Here is an 8,521-nt window from a genome sequence, read left to right as displayed (position 1 = left end):
AGGGGGCACAATGCTCCTGGAGATGATGGGAATATCCAGGATGTAACCACTAGGGGGCACAATACTCCTGCAGATGATGGGATTATCCAGGATGTGACCACTAAGGGGGCACAATGCTCCTGCAGATGATGGGAATATCCAGGGTGTGACCACTAGGGGGCACAATGCTCCTGTAGATGCTGGGAATATCCAGGGTGTGACCACTAGGGGGCACAATGCTCCTGTAGATGTTGGGAATATCCAGGATGTGACCACTAGGGGGCACAATGCTCCTAGAGATGATGGGAATATCCAGGATGTGACCACTAGGGGGCACAATGCTCCTGCACATGATGGGAATATCCAGGGTGTGACCACTAGGGGGCGCAATGCTCCAGTAGATGATGGGATATTTACTGTTCGCTCTTCCTCGCTCAGTAGGAGGTGATGATTCCTATTGGTTCCTGTCTACGATCATGTGACACATGTAAGCCCCGCCTACTCCACACTGTCTGTTGGAAGTCGTCACTTCATAGCTGTGATTTCCGTAAACTACAACTCCCAGAGTGCAGCGCGGTCACTTCCGGTGCTGAGTGTTGTGGAGACGAGGCGGAAAGGTGAGAAATAACAACAATTACTAATGTGCAATGTATGTGACCCCCATCACTGTGTCCTGCCCCCCATCAGTGTGTCCTGCCCCCCATCGCTGTGTCCTGCCCCCCATCAGTGTGTCCTGCCCCCCATCAGTGTGTCCTGCCCCCCCATCACTGTGTCCTGCCCCCCATCAGTGTGTCCTGCCCCCCATCAGTGTGTCCTGCCCCCCATCAGTGTGTCCTGCCCCCCATCAGTGTGTCCTGCCCCCCATCAGTGTGTCCTGCCCCCCCATCAGTGTGTCCTGCCCCCCCATCACTGTGTCCTGCCCCCCATCACTGTGTCCTGCCCCCCATCAGTGTGTCCTGCCCCCCATCAGTGTGTCCTGCCCCCCATCAGTGTGTCCTGCCCCCCATCAGTGTGTCCTGCCCCCCATCAGTGTGTCCTGCCCCCCATCAGTGTGTCCTGCCCCCCCATCAGTGTGTCCTGCCCCCCATCGCTGTGTCCTGCCCCCCATCAGTGTGTCCTGCCCCCCATCAGTGTGTCCTGCCCCCCCATCACTGTGTCCTGCCCCCCATCAGTGTGTCCTGCCCCCCCATCAGTGTGTCCTGCCCCCCCATCAGTGTGTCCTGCCCCCCATCACTGTGTCCTGCCCCCCATCACTGTGTCCTGCCCCCCATCACTGTGTCCTGCCCCCCATCAGTGTGTCCTGCCCCCCATCAGTGTGTCCTGCCCCCCATCACTGTGTCCTGCCCCCCCATCAGTGTGTCCTGCCCCCCCATCAGTGTGTCCTGCCCCCCCATCACTGTGTCCTGCCCCCCATCACTGTGTCCTGCCCCCCATCAGTGTGTCCTGCCCCCCATCAGTGTGTCCTGCCCCCCATCAGTGTGTCCTGCCCCCCCATCAGTGTGTCCTGCCCCCCATCGCTGTGTCCTGCCCCCCATCAGTGTGTCCTGCCCCCCATCAGTGTGTCCTGCCCCCCCATCACTGTGTCCTGCCCCCCATCAGTGTGTCCTGCCCCCCCATCAGTGTGTCCTGCCCCCCCATCAGTGTGTCCTGCCCCCCCATCAGTGTGTCCTGCCCCCCCATCACTGTGTCCTGCCCCCCATCACTGTGTCCTGCCCCCCATCAGTGTGTCCTGCCCCCCATCAGTGTGTCCTGCCCCCCATCAGTGTGTCCTGCCCCCCCATCAGTGTGTCCTGCCCCCCATCACTGTGTCCTGCCCCCCATCACTGTGTCCTGCCCCCCCATCACTGTGTCCTGCCCCCCATCAGTGTGTCCTGCCCCCCATCAGTGTGTCCTGCCCCCCATCAGTGTGTCCTGCCCCCCATCAGTGTGTCCTGCCCCCCATCAGTGTGTCCTGCCCCCGCATCACTGTGTCCTGCCCCCCATCACTGTGTCCTGCCCCCCCATCACTGTGTCCTGCCCCCCATCAGTGTGTCCTGCCCCCCATCAGTGTGTCCTGCCCCCCCATCAGTGTGTCCTGCCCCCCCATCAGTGTGTCCTGCCCCCCCATCAGTGTGTCCTGCCCCCCCATCAGTGTGTCCTGCCCCCCATCAGTGTGTCCTGCCCCCCATCAGTGTGTCCTGCCCCCGCATCACTGTGTCCTGCCCCCCATCACTGTGTCCTGCCCCCCCATCACTGTGTCCTGCCCCCCATCAGTGTGTCCTGCCCCCCCATCAGTGTGTCCTGCCCCCCATCACTGTGTCCTGCCCCCCATCAGTGTGTCCTGCCCCCCCATCACTGTGTCCTGCCCCCCCATCACTGTGTCCTGCCCCCCATCACTGTGTCCTGCCCCCCCATCACTGTGTCCTGCCCCCCATCAGTGTGTCCTGCCCCCCCATCAGTGTGTCCTGCCCCCCATCACTGTGTCCTGCCCCCCATCAGTGTGTCCTGCCCCCGCATCACTGTGTCCTGCCCCCCATCACTGTGTCCTGCCCCCCCATCACTGTGTCCTGCCCCCCCATCACTGTGTCCTGCCCCCCATCACTGTGTCCTGCCCCCCCATCACTGTGTCCTGCCCCCCCATCACTGTGTCCTGCCCTCCATCAGTGTGTCCTGCCCCCCATCACTGTGTCCTGCCCCCCATCACTGTGTCCTGCCCCATTATATAATATCACTGTATACTGCCCCGTTATATAATATCACTGTATACTGCCCCGTTATATAATATCACTGTATACTGCCCCATTATATAATATCACTGTATACTGCCCCGTTATATAATATCACTGTATACTGCCCCATTACTGTATACTGCCCCGTTATATAATATCACTGTATACTGCCCCATTACTGTATACTGCCCCATTATATAATATCACTGTATACAGCCCCGTTATATAATATCACTGTATACTGCCCCGTTATATAATATCACTGTATACTGCCCCATTACTGTATACTGCCCCGTTATATAATATCACTGTATACTGCCCCGTTATATAATATCACTGTATACTGCCCCGTTACTGTATACTGCCCCGTTATATAATATCACTGTATACTGCCCCGTTATATAATATCACTGTATACTGCCCCGTTACTGTATACTGCCCCGTTATATAATATCACTGTATACTGCCCCGTTATATAATATCACTGTATACTGCCCCATTACTGTATACTGCCCCATTATATAATATCACTGTATACAGCCCCGTTATATAATATCACTGTATACTGCCCCGTTATATAATATCACTGTATACTGCCCCGTTATATAATATCACTGTATACTGCCCCATTACTGTATACTGCCCCGTTATATAATATCACTGTATACTGCCCCATTTCTGTATACTGCCCCGTTATATAATATCACTGTATACTGCCCCATTACTGTATACTGCCCCGTTATATAATATCACTGTATACTGCCCCGTTATATAATATCACTGTATACTGCCCCATTACTGTATACTGCCCCGTTATATAATATCACTGTATACTGCCCCATTACTGTATACTGCCCCGTTATATAATATCACTGTATACTGCCCCGTTATATAATATCACTGTATACTGCCCCATTATATAATATCACTGTATACAGCCCCGTTATATAATATCACTGTATACTGCCCCGTTATATAATATCACTGTATACTGCCCCGTTATATAATATCACTGTATACTGCCCCATTACTGTATACTGCCCCATTATATAATATCACTGTATACTGCCCCGTTATATAATATCACTGTATACTGCCCCATTACTGTATACTGCCCCGTTATATAATATCACTGTATACTGCCCCATTTCTGTATACTGCCCCGTTATATAATATCACTGTATACTGCCCCGTTATATAATATCACTGTATACTGCCCCATTACTGTATACTGCCCCGTTATATAATATCACTGTATACTGCCCCGTTACTGTATACTGCCCCGTTATATAATATCACTGTATACTGCCCCGTTATATAATATCACTGTATACTGCCCCATTACTGTATACTGCCCCGTTATATAATATCACTGTATACTGCCCCATTACTGTATACTGCCCCGTTATATAATATCACTGTATACTGCCCCATTATATAATATCACTGTATACTGCCCCGTTATATAATATCACTGTATACTGCCCCATTACTGTATACTGCCCCGTTATATAATATCACTGTATACTGCCCCGTTATATAATATCACTGTATACTGCCCCATTACTGTATACTGCCCCGTTATATAATATCACTGTATACTGCCCCGTTATATAATATCACTGTATACTGCCCCGTTATATAATATCACTGTATACTGCCCCGTTATATAATATCACTGTATACTGCCCCATTACTGTATACTGCCCCATTATATAATATCACTGTATACAGCCCCGTTATATAATATCACTGTATACTGCCCCATTACTGTATACTGCCCCATTATATAATATCACTGTATACTGCCCCGTTACATAATATCACTGTATACTGCCCCATTATATAATATCACTGTATACTGCCCCATTATATAATATCACTGTATACTGCCCCATTATATAATATCACTGTATACTGCCCCGTTACATAATATCACTGTATACTGCCCCATTATATAATATCACTGTATACTGCCCCATTATATAATATCACTGTATACTGCCCCATTACTGTATACTGCCCCGTTATATAATATCACTGTATACTGCCCCGTTATATAATATCACTGTATACTGCCCCCATTACAGTATACTGCCCCGTTATATAATATCACTGTATACTGCCCCGTTATATAATATCACTGTATACTGCCCCATTATATAATATCACTGTATACTGCCCCCATTACAGTATACTGCCCCGTTATATAATATCACTGTATACTGCCCCATTATATTATATCACTGTATACTGCCCCATTACAGTATACTGCCCCGTTATATAATATCACTGTATACTGCCCCATTATATAATATCACTGTATACTGCCCCATTATATAATATCACTGTATACTGCCCCCATTACAGTATACTGCCCCGTTATATAATATCACTGTATACTGCCCCATTATATAATATCACTGTATACTGCCCCCATTACAGTATACTGCCCCGTTATATAATATCACTGTATACTGCCCCGTTATATAATATCACTGTATACTGCCCCATTATATAATATCACTGTATACTGCCCCCATTACAGTATACTGCCCCGTTATATAATATCACTGTATACTGCCCCCATTACAGTATACTGCCCCGTTATATAATATCACTGTATACTGCCCCGTTATATAATATCACTGTATACTGCCCCATTATATAATATCACTGTATACTTCCCCCATTACAGTATACTGCCCCGTTATATAATATCACTGTATACTGCCCCATTATATTATATCACTGTATACTGCCCCCATTACAGTATACTGCCCCGTTATATAATATCACTGTATACTGCCCCCATTATATAATATCATTATATACTGCCCCGTTACATAATATCACTGTATACTGCCCCGTTATATAATATCACTGTATACTGCCCCGTTATATAATATCACTGTATACTGCCCCGTTATATAATATCACTGTATACTGCCCCCATTACAGTATACTGCCCCGTTATATAATATTACTGTATACTGCCCCATTATATAATATCACTGTATACTGCCCCCATTACAGTATACTGCCCCGTTATATAATATCACTGTATACTGCCCCGTTATATAATATCACTGTATACTGCCCCATTATATAATATCACTGTATACTGCCCCCATTACAGTATACTGCCCCATTATATAATATCACTGTATACTGCCCCATTATATAATATCACTGTATACTGCCCCCATTACAGTATACTGCCCCGTTATATAATATCACTGTATACTGCCCCCATTATATAATATCATTGTATACTGCCCCGTTACATAATATCACTGTATACTGCCCCGTTATATAATATCACTGTATACTGCCCCGTTATATAATATCACTGTATACTGCCCCGTTATATAATATCACTGTATACTGCCCCCATTACTGTATACTGCCCCATTATATAATATCACTGTATACTGCCCCATTATATAATATCACTGTATATTGCCCCATTATATAATATCACTGTATACTGCCCCATTACTGTATACTGCCCCGTTATATAATATCATTGTATACTGCCCCCATTACTGTATACTGCCCCATTATATAATATCACTGTATACTGCCCCACTATATAATATCACTGTATACTGCCCCATTACTGTATACTGCCCCGTTATATAATATCACTCTATACTGCCCCATTATATAATATCACTGTATACTGCCCCGTTATATAATATCACTGTATACTGCCCCATTATATAATATCACTGTATACTGCCCCATTATATAATATCACTGTATACTGCCCCGTTATATAATATCACTGTATACTGCCCCAATATATAATATCACTGTATACTGCCCCATTACTGTATACTGCCCCATTATATAATATCACTGTATACTGTCCCATTACTGTATACTGCCCCGTTATATAATATCACTGTATACTGCCCCATTACTGTATACTGCCCCATTATATAATATCACTGTATACTGTCCCATTACTGTATACTGCCCCATTATATAATATCACTGTATACTGCCCCATTATATAATATCACTGTATACTGTCCCATTACTGTATACTGCCCCGTTATATAATATCACTGTATACTGCCCCATTATATAATATCACTGTATACTGCCCCATTACTGTATACTGCCCCGTTATATAATATCACTGTATACTGCCCCCATTACAGTATACTGCCCCGTTATATAATATCACTGTATACTGCCCCATTATATAATATCACTGTATACTGCCCCCATTACAGTATACTGCCCCGTTATATAATATCACTGTATACTGCCCCATTATATAATATCACTGTATACTGCCCCCATTACAGTATACTGCCCCGTTATATAATATCACTGTATACTGCCCCATTATATAATATCACTGTATACTGCCCCATTACAGTATACTGCCCCGTTATATAATATCACTGTATACTGCCCCGTTATATAATATCACTGTATACTGCCCCATTATATAATATCACTGTATACTGCCCCCATTACAGTATACTGCCCCGTTATATAATATCACTGTATACTGCCCCCATTATATAATATCATTATATACTGCCCCGTTACATAATATCACTGTATACTGCCCCGTTATATAATATCACTGTATACTGCCCCGTTATATAATATCACTGTATACTGCCCCATTATATAATATCACTGTATACTGCCCCCATTACAGTATACTGCCCCGTTATATAATATCACTGTATACTGCCCCGTTATATAATATCACTGTATACTGCCCCATTATATAATATCACTGTATACTGCCCCCATTACAGTATACTGCCCCGTTATATAATATCACTGTATACTGCCCCGTTATATAATATCACTGTATACTGCCCCATTATATAATATCACTGTATACTGCCCCCATTACAGTATACTGCCCCATTATATAATATCACTGTATACTGCCCCATTATATAATATCACTGTATACTGCCCCCATTACAGTATACTGCCCCGTTATATAATATCACTGTATACTGCCCCCATTATATAATATCATTATATACTGCCCCGTTACATAATATCACTGTATACTGCCCCGTTATATAATATCACTGTATACTGCCCCGTTATATAATATCACTGTATACTGCCCCCATTACAGTATACTGCCCCGTTATATAATATCACTGTATACTGCCCCATTATATAATATCATTATATACTGCCCCGTTACTGTATACTGCCCCGTTATATAATATCACTGTATACTGCCCCATTACTGTATACTGCCCCGTTATATAATATCACTGTATACTGCCCCGTTATATAATATCACTGTATACTGCCCCAATACTGTATACTGCCCCATTATATAATATCACTGTATACTGCCCCCATTACTGTATACTGCCCCGTTATATAATATCACTGTATACTGCCCCGTTATATAATATCACTGTATACTGCCCCGTTATATAATATCACTGTATACTGCCCCAATACTGTATACTGCCCCATTATATAATATCACTGTATACTGCCCCCATTACTGTATACTGCCCAGTTATATAATATCACTATATACTGCCCCGTTATATAATATCACTGTATACTGCCCCAATATATATTATCACTGTATACTGCCCCGTTACTGTATACTGCCCCGTTATATAATATCACTGTATACTGCCCCCATTACTATATACTGCCCCGTTATATAATATCACTGTATACTGCCCCAATACTGTATACTGCCCCATTATATAATATCACTGTATACTGCCCCATTACATAATATCACTGTATACTGCCCCGTTATATAATATCACTGTATACTGCCCTGTTATATAATATCACTGTATACTGCC

The 8,521-nt window shown here is 44.7% G+C and overlaps 1 protein-coding gene across 1 annotated transcript in view; it reads left to right on the top strand.

Moving 5' to 3' along the window:
• Window positions 1–440: 440 nt before the first annotated feature.
• The window catches only part of CCDC142 (coiled-coil domain containing 142), a 65,336-nt gene continuing 57,255 nt past the window's right edge, over window positions 441–8,521 (top strand). Inside the window, exon 1 of the mRNA XM_073562779.1 lies at window positions 441–596. The gene's annotated coding sequence lies outside the window, so the exon portion shown is untranslated. The remainder of the gene's footprint in view (window positions 597–8,521) is intronic.

This window comes from Dendrobates tinctorius, unplaced genomic scaffold (genome assembly GCF_039654945.1).
Source record: "Dendrobates tinctorius isolate UK_male_01 unplaced genomic scaffold, ASM3965494v1 ptg000367l, whole genome shotgun sequence".
Classification (NCBI taxonomy): Eukaryota; Metazoa; Chordata; class Amphibia; order Anura; family Dendrobatidae; genus Dendrobates; species Dendrobates tinctorius.
This window is presented reverse-complemented; position numbering and strand designations above follow the sequence as displayed.